Here is a 14,864-nt window from a genome sequence, read left to right on the forward strand (position 1 = left end):
TTTAGAGATTATGCGCATGTTGATTTGAAACAAGTAATGACCATACAACTCTATTCACGACTGAGTTTTCCGTTTGTCAAATAGAGTTTCAGTAAATAATTTCACTATACTATCATGATATTCAAATGTGTTACCACACACAATACAATCAATCAATGAAATAGCACCTGTTGTAAATATTTCTTACTTGACAACCACTTGTACATACCGCGATCGAGTTGCGACACGATGAGTTAAATCGGAATATTTCCATCTATTTGTCGAAACCTTGTACAAGCTATCTGGTTATTTTTTCGTTGCAATTGAGTTAACGGAAATAGTATTACGTCTCGACATCTTACCATCTTACCATACTCCAAAAAGCCACCAAGGAAAAACCTAGTCAAGTAAATCGTTTGTAACTCACCCAATCAACTCAAACAGTATCAGTATGAAAACAGTCAAGCATACACGAGTCCATACAATCGCCACAATCTAAAATCCATAGCAAGTTCGGTTTTAGGCATATACCGTCAACTCGTCTTTTTTGTTCAACTGTAAAAGTCGTTACTATTCTGCGAGACAAAGAAATTACTATGCGGTATATTTTGTAAGATAAAAGTAATTACTTCTCGGTGCCGGCGACTTGAGATTAACATAATATGTTTGAGTATGCGAGATTTGAAAGTCTGCCCAACATGTTGAGAATTCATTTCTTACAATCGAACGCAGGTGTTATATTGAAAATTATCATGATGTAAACATAAGGATTGACACATTGATTTGACGTATGTAATAGTTGATCACGACTTGATTATTAAATTATTCGCGTTAATTAGACCCGCGTTGTGTTGAAAGTTATGACAGCAACAAACTTTTCGGAAACATTGTTATTAACATATTGATTTGTAAAACTATACTTGTCTGAAATGTTCTTGATTTGGAAGATATTCCGTGTTGGTACAAATCACTCTGCGTATTGCGGATATCAGCAAATATTTTACAAATGTAATTGTTTCCAGTACCCAAGACTAAAGATGAAACAACAATTTAGTTTGCTGATAAACAACCGGTACAATACTTTATCATCATATTCCGCGGTGAGAATTGAAACACTTTCGCGCATTACACGATGTCAAGATATCACACTAGGTGAATTGGCATACCGCCGCTTGAATAATACCTAATCCGTTCGCACCATTTCACATACTTTGATCATTACAAAAGTAAATTGTGATATGTTTGTTAGATGCATCCAATTCAGTTAGAAATGTCTGGTGCACAACAATCGTAATATCAAAAAAGTACTTGCTACACTGTTATTTGCTAAACGTGTTTTGCATTGTTGTTCATTTGTAGTATTGATTGAAATTGTTCTTGAACCCTCAAATAATAATTCCTGACATGAAACCAAGCCGCTGAAAGTCGTTACCATCACGAAGATACAATGTGTACGATGTTTGTCAAATGAGTCCTACCTGGCCAACAGAAAACAATTTTCACTCACTCGAAATGAAACCAATGTGATGGTCTCCAAACGATATTTTGTTTGTGTCAAATACTTTGCAATGAACACATTTGTGTGGTTGAGCTTTACATCATCAAGCTGTTATTTGTAAATCAAGATTTCGGTAAACTTGTAAATGTATCGTTTAACTAACCGACATTTAGTGATTGGGGAACATACCAGACGATACACACCCATCTCCGAAATACTGCATTGATCTTAATTTCCATCATCGTGATAATCGAAGTACATTTCTTTCGAATTCGTAACAACCGACTATGACATGATAAATTTTTGACAAGTTATGCTTGGAAGATTGGTTGCATATCGCGAAAAAAAAATAATATACCACTCATATTGATACTGTTACTCCATTGATCGATATTTTCAAACGAGTAAAATTTATTACTTGAGTGTCCCCGCTTAATGTAAATGAAAACTCAGCCGTCTTTTAACATCACAAAGACATTGATAAAAAGTAGGCAATCAAACACAACACTTTGTACGACACTAATTATTGTTCCACACATCTCATTTCATACTAAATGTATACGAAAGATATTCATGACACATGAAAATATTCCCATGCTACAAACCTGTACAATGATCGGTGGTGCTTTCAAACTGTTTCGATATCACAAGAACTTTATTGTCTGAATGGGTGTTCATGTATCTTAATAATCAAATAGTTCAACACAGAACTAGTACGAACAGAAACATCAGAGTTGTTTACACAAAAGTTTGTATGTGCACAGTATGCGAATACCATGTGTAAGTCCAGCACAATTGCGGTATCCATCCGAGTTTAGTTAACGCAAATTTATTACAACAAGCCACGTAAACTTTCGTGAAAGAAAAGCATACTCACTTCCAGAGGGTTATGTCAACGCCATAGCAGTAAATCAGCTACTCCAACAAGAAAGTACATATGTTTTCTAGTCACGGTCCTTACATCTTTCACATAGATCAATCTACTTTGCTAACGAAAAGTGCTGAGTCATCACATGATTGCCCTCACAACAAAACAGCTAGAAGATATTATCATACAAAAATATTCCTAACCCTTTGCGCACCAGTGACAAATCATACAACAAACATTTTTTGTGAGTCGAATTGTTGTTCAGTGTCAAGTCTACCTGTTGAAACGTACATTAAAACAACACAGTCACAATTCAATTAAAACCACGAATCTATTTTCATTTCGTCACATACAGAAAAATAAATTTTCTTTCCCCAACACATACTTGTAACCAATCGCTTTCATTAAACACACAACTCCATAAAAGTATGTAATTTCTACAACATAGACATTCCGACGTAGTCAAGAAATATTTTTATTAATCAAAATCATCGACTTCTGTTTACGGTGTTAGTGTGTGCATGTCATACACGTGGGGCCCGTATTAAAATGGACACGACACAACTGAATGTAAGGAGATAGAAGTCTATCGCATAGATTTACATGTGGTCTTCGCTACGGTTTCAAAAAAAAAAAACGAATCATCTCTTTTGCATTGATCTAGACCGAGCAAGTTAGTTAATGACCATGATTGTGTTTGTCATATGCGAATGATAGGGTTACTGTCAAATCTACATACAACAACCTTCAGGCACTCTTAATAGCGATTTCATTCTCTCCCTTCGTAGTCATATACCCCCAACTCGGCTTTTTTGTTCATCGACAGCTGCGTTTAACAAGACCAACGACACTGAACCCACGACGTTTACCTATGTAAAATTACCACTTTCACTTGGCAGTCCGTCGTTTACCTGGATAAACATATCATTTTCACTTGGAAATATATTTTTTCCTTGGCTAACAAACCTTTTTTCACTTGGAAATCTATTTTTTCCTTGGCTAACAAACCTTTTTTCACTTGTAAATATGTTTTTTCCTTGGCTAACAAACCTTTTTTCACTTGGAAATCTATTTTTTCTCTGGTTAACAAACCTTTTTCCCCGGGTAACAAACCTTTTTCCCTGAGCAACAAGCCATTTTCACTTGGTGGTCCGTCGTTTACCTGAGTAAAAATATCATTTTCCTTTGGGGATCTGGCGTTTACCCGGTGTAACAATACATTTTCGCTTGGAAAAATACTTTTACCTAGAGTAACTAATCATTTTCTCCTGGGTAACAATCCCTTTTCGTCTGGAAACTATCATCTAACTGAGTACCAATACCGTTTTCACTTGGAAATACATTTTTTCCCTGGGTAACAATACCATTTTCGTTTTGAAAACTGACAACCACACCGGTCAATTTGATATTTTTGTATATTGTTACAACGAACAGTGACGGAAATATACACAGACTACCGGTTTCAGAGTACACCCCATCGGTCGTATCACGTCAATATCATCGGTTAACCACATACAATATACTCTTGTACACCGAAATGCACGCTTTGGAAAATTGGACAATAGGCTGCGATAGTTCTGTGATGTCCGGGTTCGTGCTCTAGATTTTCCAGAGTCAAAATGTCTGAATAAAACACCTCCTCGATGACGGTTGGTATGTGGATAACGGTGTTCGGAAAACGGTTGGATTTATGTCGCCCATCGCGATAACAATTCCTGGTCGAGTTTTCCTCCGGCATGTTTGCTATATTGTGTCTTTATTGGTCAATGTATGTCTCGACATTCAGTTTGAAATCGGAAATGATAAAGTATGTAACCGGATCCGGATATCAACTCTGAATCGATAAACCAATGAACAATATTCAAAGTAAACATGTTCCACGAAAAAATACCATCCAGACATACGTCGCGCTTGTTTGCCCACATCAGTATACGCGCAAATGGAGGTGTGTGACATTGCATGCAATGTGTTGGTATACAAACATCGATCCACAGACATTATCATAGCCGGTAGTTTTGATGTAGATCGAATGTCACCTGATAACAATACCAATAAGCCACATTGCAATGACTCTGAGTCGGCGCTATTACATCGATATTTCGACACCGTTCACTGATTTACTCGATGGTGTTATCGTGTTGTTACATTGCAAGATAGTCATGACCCTATCTCCGGACAGATCACCCAGACCAATTGGATACATCGATCGATATCTGTCGTGTTGTCGACACCGAAGTTTTCTGCTGCAGCGTTTTACCAATGTGAACTATCGAAGTACGGTACTCGAAATGATTGCGATCAGTCTTTCAGTCACGATGCATGGATGTCGCTACTCCCACATAACGACTCCAGATAAATATCGTGCAAATCTCGGACTGATACTGTGATCCAATAAGGTGTGTCTATGTGAAGACTGCAATCGTACACCACAATAGAACACTACCTCGTGATTTCACACGCAATCAAAAAATACATCATCGTAAGGGTCCATTTCGTTCGGTGACATTTCGAAACGGTCATCGCTACAAGAGATCGGGTTGGTCTCGTCATATCGGTAGCATTTTGACACTGTCATCACCACAAGGCTATCGACGTCGTTTCAGTTGGTCATGTCAATCCGTTTTACAAAGTACCGTTTTTCGAGTCCCTGCACCATAGTGTTACGACACAGGCAAGATGCATCGGTGGAAATAATAAAACACAGAAGGCACACTTTGGTGTTATTTGACATAGGTTTTACACCTGAAGAACCTTACATTCGAGCGATGCATTGGAACGACGCTTGTATTATTGACGTCGAAGGAACAGAAATGTATCGATTTATCGGTTTCGTACATATCCAGCAAAAATCTGGTTATATGATTGTACACGGTGAATGTCTGTGAACGCTCTATTGGTATATTCTGTGCAGTTCACTTTCACCGTCGTGCGAATAACCCATGTTACGGTTCCATGTTTGTGTGTCTGTATGTCATGCTTCAGATTGACTCAAAGTCATTGCAATGTGGCTTATTGGTATTGTTATCAGGTGACATTCGATCTACATCAAAACTACCGGCTATGATAATGTCTGTGGATCGATGTTTGTATACCAACACATTGCATGCAATGTCACACACCTCCATTTACGCGTATACTGATGTGGGCAAACAAGCGCGACGTATGTCTGGATGGTATTTTTTCGTGGAAACACAGGGTGTAACATGTTTACTTTGAATATTGTTCATTGGTTTATCGATTCAGAGTTGATATCCGGATCCGGTTACATACTTTATCATTTCCGATTTCAAACTGAATGTCGAGACATACATTGACCAATAAAGACACAATATAGCAAACATGCCGGAGGAAAACTCGACCAGGAATTGTTATCGCGATGGGCGACAAAAATCCAACCGTTTTCCGAACACCGTTATCCACATACCAACCGTCGTCGAGGAGGTGTTTTATTCAGACATTTTGACTCTGGAAAATCTAAAGCACGAACCCGGACATCACAGAACTATCGCAGCCTATTGTCCAATTTTCCAAAGCGTGCATTTCGGTGTACAAGAGTATATTGTATGTGGTTAACCGATGATATTGACGTGATACGACCGATGGGGTGTACTCTGAAACCGGTAGTCTGTGTATATTTCCGTCACTGTTCGTTGTAACAATATACAAAAATATCAAATTGACCGGTGTGGTTGTCAGTTTTCAAAACGAAAATGGTATTGTTACCCAGGGAAAAAATGTATTTCCAAGTGAAAACGGTATTGGTACTCAGTTAGATGATAGTTCCCAGACGAAAAGGGATTGTTACCCAGGAGAAAATGATTAGTTACTCTAGGTAAAAGTATTTTTCCAAGCGAAAATGTATTGTTACACCGGGTAAACGCCAGATCCCCAAAGGAAAATGATATTTTTACTCAGGTAAACGACGGACCACCAAGTGAAAATGGCTTGTTGCTCAGGGAAAAAGGTTTGTTACCCGGGGAAAAAGGTTTGTTAACCAGAGAAAAAATAGATTTCCAAGTGAAAAAAGGTTTGTTAGCCAAGGAAAAAACATATTTACAAGTGAAAAAAGGTTTGTTAGCCAAGGAAAAAATAGATTTCCAAGTGAAAAAAGGTTTGTTAGCCAAGGAAAAAATATATTTCCAAGTGAAAATGATATGTTTATCCAGGTAAACGACGGACTGCCAAGTGAAAGTGGTAATTTTACATAGGTAAACGTCGTGGGTTCAGTGTCGTTGGTCTTGTTAAACGCAGCTGTCGATGAACAAAAAAGCCGAGTTGGGGGTATATGACTACGAAGGGAGAGAATGAAATCGCTATTAAGAGTGCCTGAAGGTTGTTGTATGTAGATTTGACAGTAACCCTATCATTCGCATATGACAAACACAATCATGGTCATTAACTAACTTGCTCGGTCTAGATCAATGCAAAAGAGATGATTCGTTTTTTTTTTTTGAAACCGTAGCGAAGACCACATGTAAATCTATGCGATAGACTTCTATCTCCTTACATTCAGTTGTGTCGTGTCCATTTTAATACGGGCCCCACGTGTATGACATGCACACACTAACACCGTAAACAGAAGTCGATGATTTTGATTAATAAAAATATTTCTTGACTACGTCGGAATGTCTATGTTGTAGAAATTACATACTTTTATGGAGTTGTGTGTTTAATGAAAGCGATTGGTTACAAGTATGTGTTGGGGAAAGAAAATTTATTTTTCTGTATGTGACGAAATGAAAATAGATTCGTGGTTTTAATTGAATTGTGACTGTGTTGTTTTAATGTACGTTTCAACAGGTAGACTTGACACTGAACAACAATTCGACTCACAAAAAATGTTTGTTGTATGATTTGTCACTGGTGCGCAAAGGGTTAGGAATATTTTTGTATGATAATATCTTCTAGCTGTTTTGTTGTGAGGGCAATCATGTGATGACTCAGCACTTTTCGTTAGCAAAGTAGATTGATCTATGTGAAAGATGTAAGGACCGTGACTAGAAAACATATGTACTTTCTTGTTGGAGTAGCTGATTTACTGCTATGGCGTTGACATAACCCTCTGGAAGTGAGTATGCTTTTCTTTCACGAAAGTTTACGTGGCTTGTTGTAATAAATTTGCGTTAACTAAACTCGGATGGATACCGCAATTGTGCTGGACTTACACATGGTATTCGCATACTGTGCACATACAAACTTTTGTGTAAACAACTCTGATGTTTCTGTTCGTACTAGTTCTGTGTTGAACTATTTGATTATTAAGATACATGAACACCCATTCAGACAATAAAGTTCTTGTGATATCGAAACAGTTTGAAAGCACCACCGATCATTGTACAGGTTTGTAGCATGGGAATATTTTCATGTGTCATGAATATCTTTCGTATACATTTAGTATGAAATGAGATGTGTGGAACAATAATTAGTGTCGTACAAAGTGTTGTGTTTGATTGCCTACTTTTTATCAATGTCTTTGTGATGTTAAAAGACGGCTGAGTTTTCATTTACATTAAGCGGGGACACTCAAGTAATAAATTTTACTCGTTTGAAAATATCGATCAATGGAGTAACAGTATCAATATGAGTGGTATATTATTTTTTTTTCGCGATATGCAACCAATCTTCCAAGCATAACTTGTCAAAAATTTATCATGTCATAGTCGGTTGTTACGAATTCGAAAGAAATGTACTTCGATTATCACGATGATGGAAATTAAGATCAATGCAGTATTTCGGAGATGGGTGTGTATCGTCTGGTATGTTCCCCAATCACTAAATGTCGGTTAGTTAAACGATACATTTACAAGTTTACCGAAATCTTGATTTACAAATAACAGCTTGATGATGTAAAGCTCAACCACACAAATGTGTTCATTGCAAAGTATTTGACACAAACAAAATATCGTTTGGAGACCATCACATTGGTTTCATTTCGAGTGAGTGAAAATTGTTTTCTGTTGGCCAGGTAGGACTCATTTGACAAACATCGTACACATTGTATCTTCGTGATGGTAACGACTTTCAGCGGCTTGGTTTCATGTCAGGAATTATTATTTGAGGGTTCAAGAACAATTTCAATCAATACTACAAATGAACAACAATGCAAAACACGTTTAGCAAATAACAGTGTAGCAAGTACTTTTTTGATATTACGATTGTTGTGCACCAGACATTTCTAACTGAATTGGATGCATCTAACAAACATATCACAATTTACTTTTGTAATGATCAAAGTATGTGAAATGGTGCGAACGGATTAGGTATTATTCAAGCGGCGGTATGCCAATTCACCTAGTGTGATATCTTGACATCGTGTAATGCGCGAAAGTGTTTCAATTCTCACCGCGGAATATGATGATAAAGTATTGTACCGGTTGTTTATCAGCAAACTAAATTGTTGTTTCATCTTTAGTCTTGGGTACTGGAAACAATTACATTTGTAAAATATTTGCTGATATCCGCAATACGCAGAGTGATTTGTACCAACACGGAATATCTTCCAAATCAAGAACATTTCAGACAAGTATAGTTTTACAAATCAATATGTTAATAACAATGTTTCCGAAAAGTTTGTTGCTGTCATAACTTTCAACACAACGCGGGTCTAATTAACGCGAATAATTTAATAATCAAGTCGTGATCAACTATTACATACGTCAAATCAATGTGTCAATCCTTATGTTTACATCATGATAATTTTCAATATAACACCTGCGTTCGATTGTAAGAAATGAATTCTCAACATGTTGGGCAGACTTTCAAATCTCGCATACTCAAACATATTATGTTAATCTCAAGTCGCCGGCACCGAGAAGTAATTACTTTTATCTTACAAAATATACCGCATAGTAATTTCTTTGTCTCGCAGAATAGTAACGACTTTTACAGTTGAACAAAAAAGACGAGTTGACGGTATATGCCTAAAACCGAACTTGCTATGGATTTTAGATTGTGGCGATTGTATGGACTCGTGTATGCTTGACTGTTTTCATACTGATACTGTTTGAGTTGATTGGGTGAGTTACAAACGATTTACTTGACTAGGTTTTTCCTTGGTGGCTTTTTGGAGTATGGTAAGATGGTAAGATGTCGAGACGTAATACTATTTCCGTTAACTCAATTGCAACGAAAAAATAACCAGATAGCTTGTACAAGGTTTCGACAAATAGATGGAAATATTCCGATTTAACTCATCGTGTCGCAACTCGATCGCGGTATGTACAAGTGGTTGTCAAGTAAGAAATATTTACAACAGGTGCTATTTCATTGATTGATTGTATTGTGTGTGGTAACACATTTGAATATCATGATAGTATAGTGAAATTATTTACTGAAACTCTATTTGACAAACGGAAAACTCAGTCGTGAATAGAGTTGTATGGTCATTACTTGTTTCAAATCAACATGCGCATAATCTCTAAATATGTATGGGTTGAAAGTTGGTAGTCATGTTTGTCAATCTATTGCAATTCAGACTATGTCAAAGTCCAAATATTTCATTTTGGGTGATCTCAATTTACCTTTAGTACATCTCGCGAGTGGATTCCGACGCCGTACTATAACATTCTTAATAATACAGGTTCGAGGATTTTCATGATAGAGTTGACAAGTGATAAGATGCGTGTTTGTATCAAGAGTTTGATTTGAAGTTGACAACGACAATAACTGTATAATGCACATACTTGTGATTCTTGATTCTTGTAGAGTTATAGTTGGTATTGATTCTATAGGCGTGAAAACAGCGGCGCGAATGTGTGAATAATTCAATGTGACTGAAAGTCGGCGTCAGTAATATTCAGGTTACGATCGAATCAAAAGATCACGTTAAAAAGATTTCTCAAATTAATTAGAATTGTACCGGATTAACACATTCAGATACGAATCAACTTGAGCTGTGTAGTAAGTTTCATTTCAAGTTGTCAAATTGATACATTGCTTGAATATTCGCATGATTCTTGTCATACAACTAAAGTGAACGTGAAACATATAGCGATCGCGAAAAGTATCAAATCTTGGATATTCAAGTCACCGTCTGCGACGGTTCTGTTATTCGGTGCTTATTACTTAATAGGTAATATTCATATTATATCAGACTCGTGAAATCCAGTTCTGCACCAAACTACCAACATATTACATTGTAGCGATTGCAATGTATGTAACCACAAGTCACGAGAGATGGTTATGTCTTATAGGTGTTATCTTGTGAGCGATCGTAGGATTTTAGAATTATTTCGCACCTTTTTGAATAAGCGTACACTTCACAAAGGATTAGGGTTAGAGTAGAAATAAGTGACAATTTGTCGCTATTCAAGTTACCGACACTGGGGGTCTGTTATTCGTTACTTATTAAATCTTTACGAGTTCTGTGACAAACTGCTTACGAAAATTTCACCGCGTGAGCGATCGATATGCCTGTAACATCAAGTCGCGTATGTCTGAGACATTATCTTGTCAGCGATCGCCTGGTTTGCAAACTATTTCACACCTATTTGGAGTGTTAATATGTGAACGCGGCTATTGTTGGTATTGGAAGCGCCGGTTATGTGACAAACTTATTACCAAAATATTACTTGTGCGTGATCCCTATCTTTGTAACATCAAACCACGAGAGATGACTATTCTGATGTGCTATCTTGTGAGTGGTCGTAGGAAATATTTCACACCTTTTTGGAGTGTTAGTATGTGAACGCGGCTATTGTTGGTATTCGAATCGTCGTCGTCTACACCGGCTCTGTGGTAAACTAAATAGCAAAACATTACCATGCGACTGATTCGAAAATTGCGCTATCGCGGTGAAGTCACGACTGTCAACAGCAGACTATTCTGTAGGTGCGAAACAGCGGTATACAAGGTGCGAATAATCCGATCTGAAAGTACTATTCAGCTAGCGATCAATAGCGAGGAAAGACTTAGAACACGATCGGTCATTTGTCACGACTGAGCTACATCATATATAATAATTTACGATATACACATTAACAAAGGTACATTCACATGACTATTTATCTGATACATATTCAACACCGTGCGACAGATGGCTATACACGAAAGGGCGATTCACGGCCGCACCCATAAGAACACATGGCGAGTCACCACCACCGCCTATACGCGAAATACGACATGCGAAAGTACGACGTGCGACAGATGCCTATACCTAAAAGTACGATGTGCCAACACGAGTTTTCAATACGATATGCGACAGATGCGTATACCTGAAAGTACGATATGCGAGCGCACCCATAAGAACGCATTACGATGTGCGACCGAGAGGGGGGGGGGTCCAAAAGTACGATGTGCCACCACGAGTTTTCCATACGATGTGCGACCGCACCCATAAGAGATAAGGGTCACCGTGCCACCGCAGCCTATACCCGAAAAGGTAACCATGCCACCACAACCATAAGACACAATGGCACCGTGCCGCCGCAGCCATAAGACATAAGGGTCACCGTGCCACCACGAGTTTTCGCGGCACCGTGCCACCGCGCCCATAAGAGCCCCTGCCACCTCACGACCGATCTATATAACTACTAACATGTATGCTATTAATATTCGTCGATGGTTTATAACATCGGAACCGCAATGTACCTGCTATTTTCCCGATAGTGACTTTCAAACTTTGAGATTCTCTCATCTTTTTCCAGAAACTGCTCAGAAAATCTTCTACGACATTGATTGCGGTGGAGTTGATTGTGGATGACACTGTGCTGTGGAAAAATAGGAAACAGTGCGCTAGGAATGCAAAACCTTTTTTTTTACACCGCGACCGCGACCCCGTTTGAAAATTTTGAGAACTCAATGCCCCTCCCCTCTATATTTTCAATGTTCAGCTTTCCTCGATTCTTCAACTCATTTTAGTCCGAACTGTTGAACATAAAACTAATATTACTGGTAAACCCCATAAAGTCAAGATTAACATAACCTTCACCATACTTCCTTTTTCAGCAGGGTAAGTCACTGTACAAAGCAAATTGTAGAAAAAAATAAGAATAATTATACATCAAGAATCAGAATAAAGAAATTATATTCAATATCAAAAGGTATAGCTTTTTTTGCTTTAATGGTATTTTCAATAAGTTTTAATCCATTGATATTGTTATAGTGGAGTAGACTTAGAATTTAGGGATAGTGCGAACAAATGAAAGGTTCTGGTTCGTGTGAACGCGAACCTTTCTGAAAGGTTCTGTGTGAAACCAAACGTGTACCTATGACGTGACTTTATGTTGCTAATTCCAACCCTACATTTTCGTGAAGTTAACTGGAGACGACTCAGTCGATATTATGACACCATGCATACATGCCGAGATTTTAAACGTCACCTAATATAACAACTGGAGCAATCAAATGCTATAATAATTCCACAATTTCGCTTGCCAACAATCTCGATGAGGACTCGGCAAGACCGAACAAATATATTCTTAAAGTGAAACCCCGTTTCTATATATGCGCCATGTACTATCTCCAAAACAAGTTTACAGTAGTCACCACAACAATCGGACGTATTTGGTATTTATGATACGATAAGGATAGCAAATCAAGATAGATCCCGTGCGCCTAATGGATATTTTCCATTAGACATTGATGCATTCTTTTTATCTCAACTTTATTGCAGTGTTGGGATGACTCGAGTCATGACTTGACTCGAGTCAGACTCGAGTCACCTTTTTCGTATGACTTGACTTGACTTGACTCGACGTATCAGAAATATGGATTGACTCATGACTCGGAGCAAAATTCACGAGTCAATTTCAAGTCATCAACTAACCAGTGTCGATAAAAATCACTATCTTGCATATGTTCGGATTGTTCGCGAAACACTGGTGTAACCCGTGAGAGCGACCAATCATTCAATGATCGTGCGTTTTACTGAGCCACTATTGTTTTCTCACAAATAAATTGACCACAAACGCATTGATCGAAGCTTACAGCTTACGTTGTCGAAAACTAGTAGTAAAGTGATTTAATAGAAAATTTCTATTTCTGCCCCCCCCCCCCGTTATTACCTTATCCAAACCTCTTGTTTTAATAAAATTGAAATCGAATATAGTTTATATACTCCTCAACCATTGGCGCAGACTCGAAGTGTATCATAGCAATATGTAGGCTATAAATGGGTAATATATTGCATCTTATCAATTCGTTTCTCTATTCTCTATTAAGGCTGGCAACTATAAACTGAGGCTATGCAATTACTTACGTAGTTTAACAGTTTTACGTATATGCCAGCGATCCATCGCAATATTGCGTGTATGTTTAACTCTACATTCGTTCATCTGTGCAGAATCAATGACCACTCAATCTGTAATTCAGACAGCTAGCGAAATGCAATGATGTAATCATGCTTCATGCTTCGAATAGGCAACTTGACTTGAATTGTGACTTGACTCGTGACTTGACTTGACTTGACTCGACTTGACTCGAGTCACCTCCAAAAATCGAGTGACTTGACTTGACTCGAGTCAAAATGTGCAATGACTCGTGACTCGAAGGTAGAGACTTGATCGCAACACTGCTTTATTGATGTAAATAACTGAATGGTTGACTAAGTAGACTATACAATTCGCTGACTTCCTACATGTGGTGTGTGTTCGTTCTTGCTATTGTGTGATTGCGGGCAAATCTCGCAGCAGAGAGTCAATAAATATTCATAATCGGGAAGTTGATTATTCCGAGCAAACTTTCGAGCAAATATTTTTGTAAATTAGCAAGGTGCATGCTCGTTTAGTGCTGAATTTCTTTTCATGCGGCCAGCGCCATCCGGATAGTGATCCTAAGTTGAAATGCAAATAATTTCAACCAAAGACGTTATAATGACGTAAAAAGCTGTATTACATGAAAAATGTTCACATTGCAGAACATACCAAGGTTCGTTTGTGAACGCAAACCTCCAAATTCCAGAGGTTCACACACAGAACGCGAACGTGAGCCGCACGTTCACACATTCCATATTAAACATGATATATTTCATGCTGGGAATCGCTGCAGTACGCAATGTACGATTCCGACAAGAAAGATACTTTAATTACCTTAAAGCTGCACTCGCAATGGCAGCAAAGTATAATCCCGTAATACCAGGAATGCCATCGAAGAGGTTCAATGCAGTGTATGGAATGAGTTGATCGATCGTAAAAATATCTCCTGACTGAATAGGGTCAACAGACTAGTAGAGAGCGTAGCAGACGAGACCAATCGCAGTGAGCGCAAGGCTGCACAGAGTTCCCAATACCATATTCACTGACGATGCCCTGTACATATAGTTCGGATGATTCGTCACACAGCAGCATCAAGATATGTAATATTCTTTCTATGTTAAATATATACCAATCCGTACATTATAAAGAACTATTCCATTGTCCGTGTCAATATAAAACTAACTCGGAGTTGCAGCCAATGATGGGTATCCATATGATCTTCAAAGTATTTTAATTATTTCATGACACTTCACCCCTACCTCGATGATTGAAATGCTCATTAAACTTTGGATCTGTTTCCAAATCCGCCAATCAATCCGTTCTAGAC

The 14,864-nt window shown here is 38.0% G+C and overlaps 1 protein-coding gene across 1 annotated transcript in view; it reads right to left on the minus strand.

The window, feature by feature from the left end:
- LOC145456441 (sodium-coupled monocarboxylate transporter 1-like) overlaps nucleotides 1–14,864 on the minus strand; it is a 37,974-nt gene extending 23,110 nt beyond the window's left edge. The window contains exon 1 of the mRNA XM_080334563.1: nucleotides 14,372–14,864. The gene's annotated coding sequence lies outside the window, so the exon portion shown is untranslated. The remainder of the gene's footprint in view (nucleotides 1–14,371) is intronic.

This window comes from Botryllus schlosseri, chromosome 14, assembly GCF_051294905.1.
Source record: "Botryllus schlosseri isolate E-star chromosome 14, Bs_hap1, whole genome shotgun sequence".
In the NCBI taxonomy this organism is placed as follows: Eukaryota; Metazoa; Chordata; class Ascidiacea; order Stolidobranchia; family Styelidae; genus Botryllus; species Botryllus schlosseri.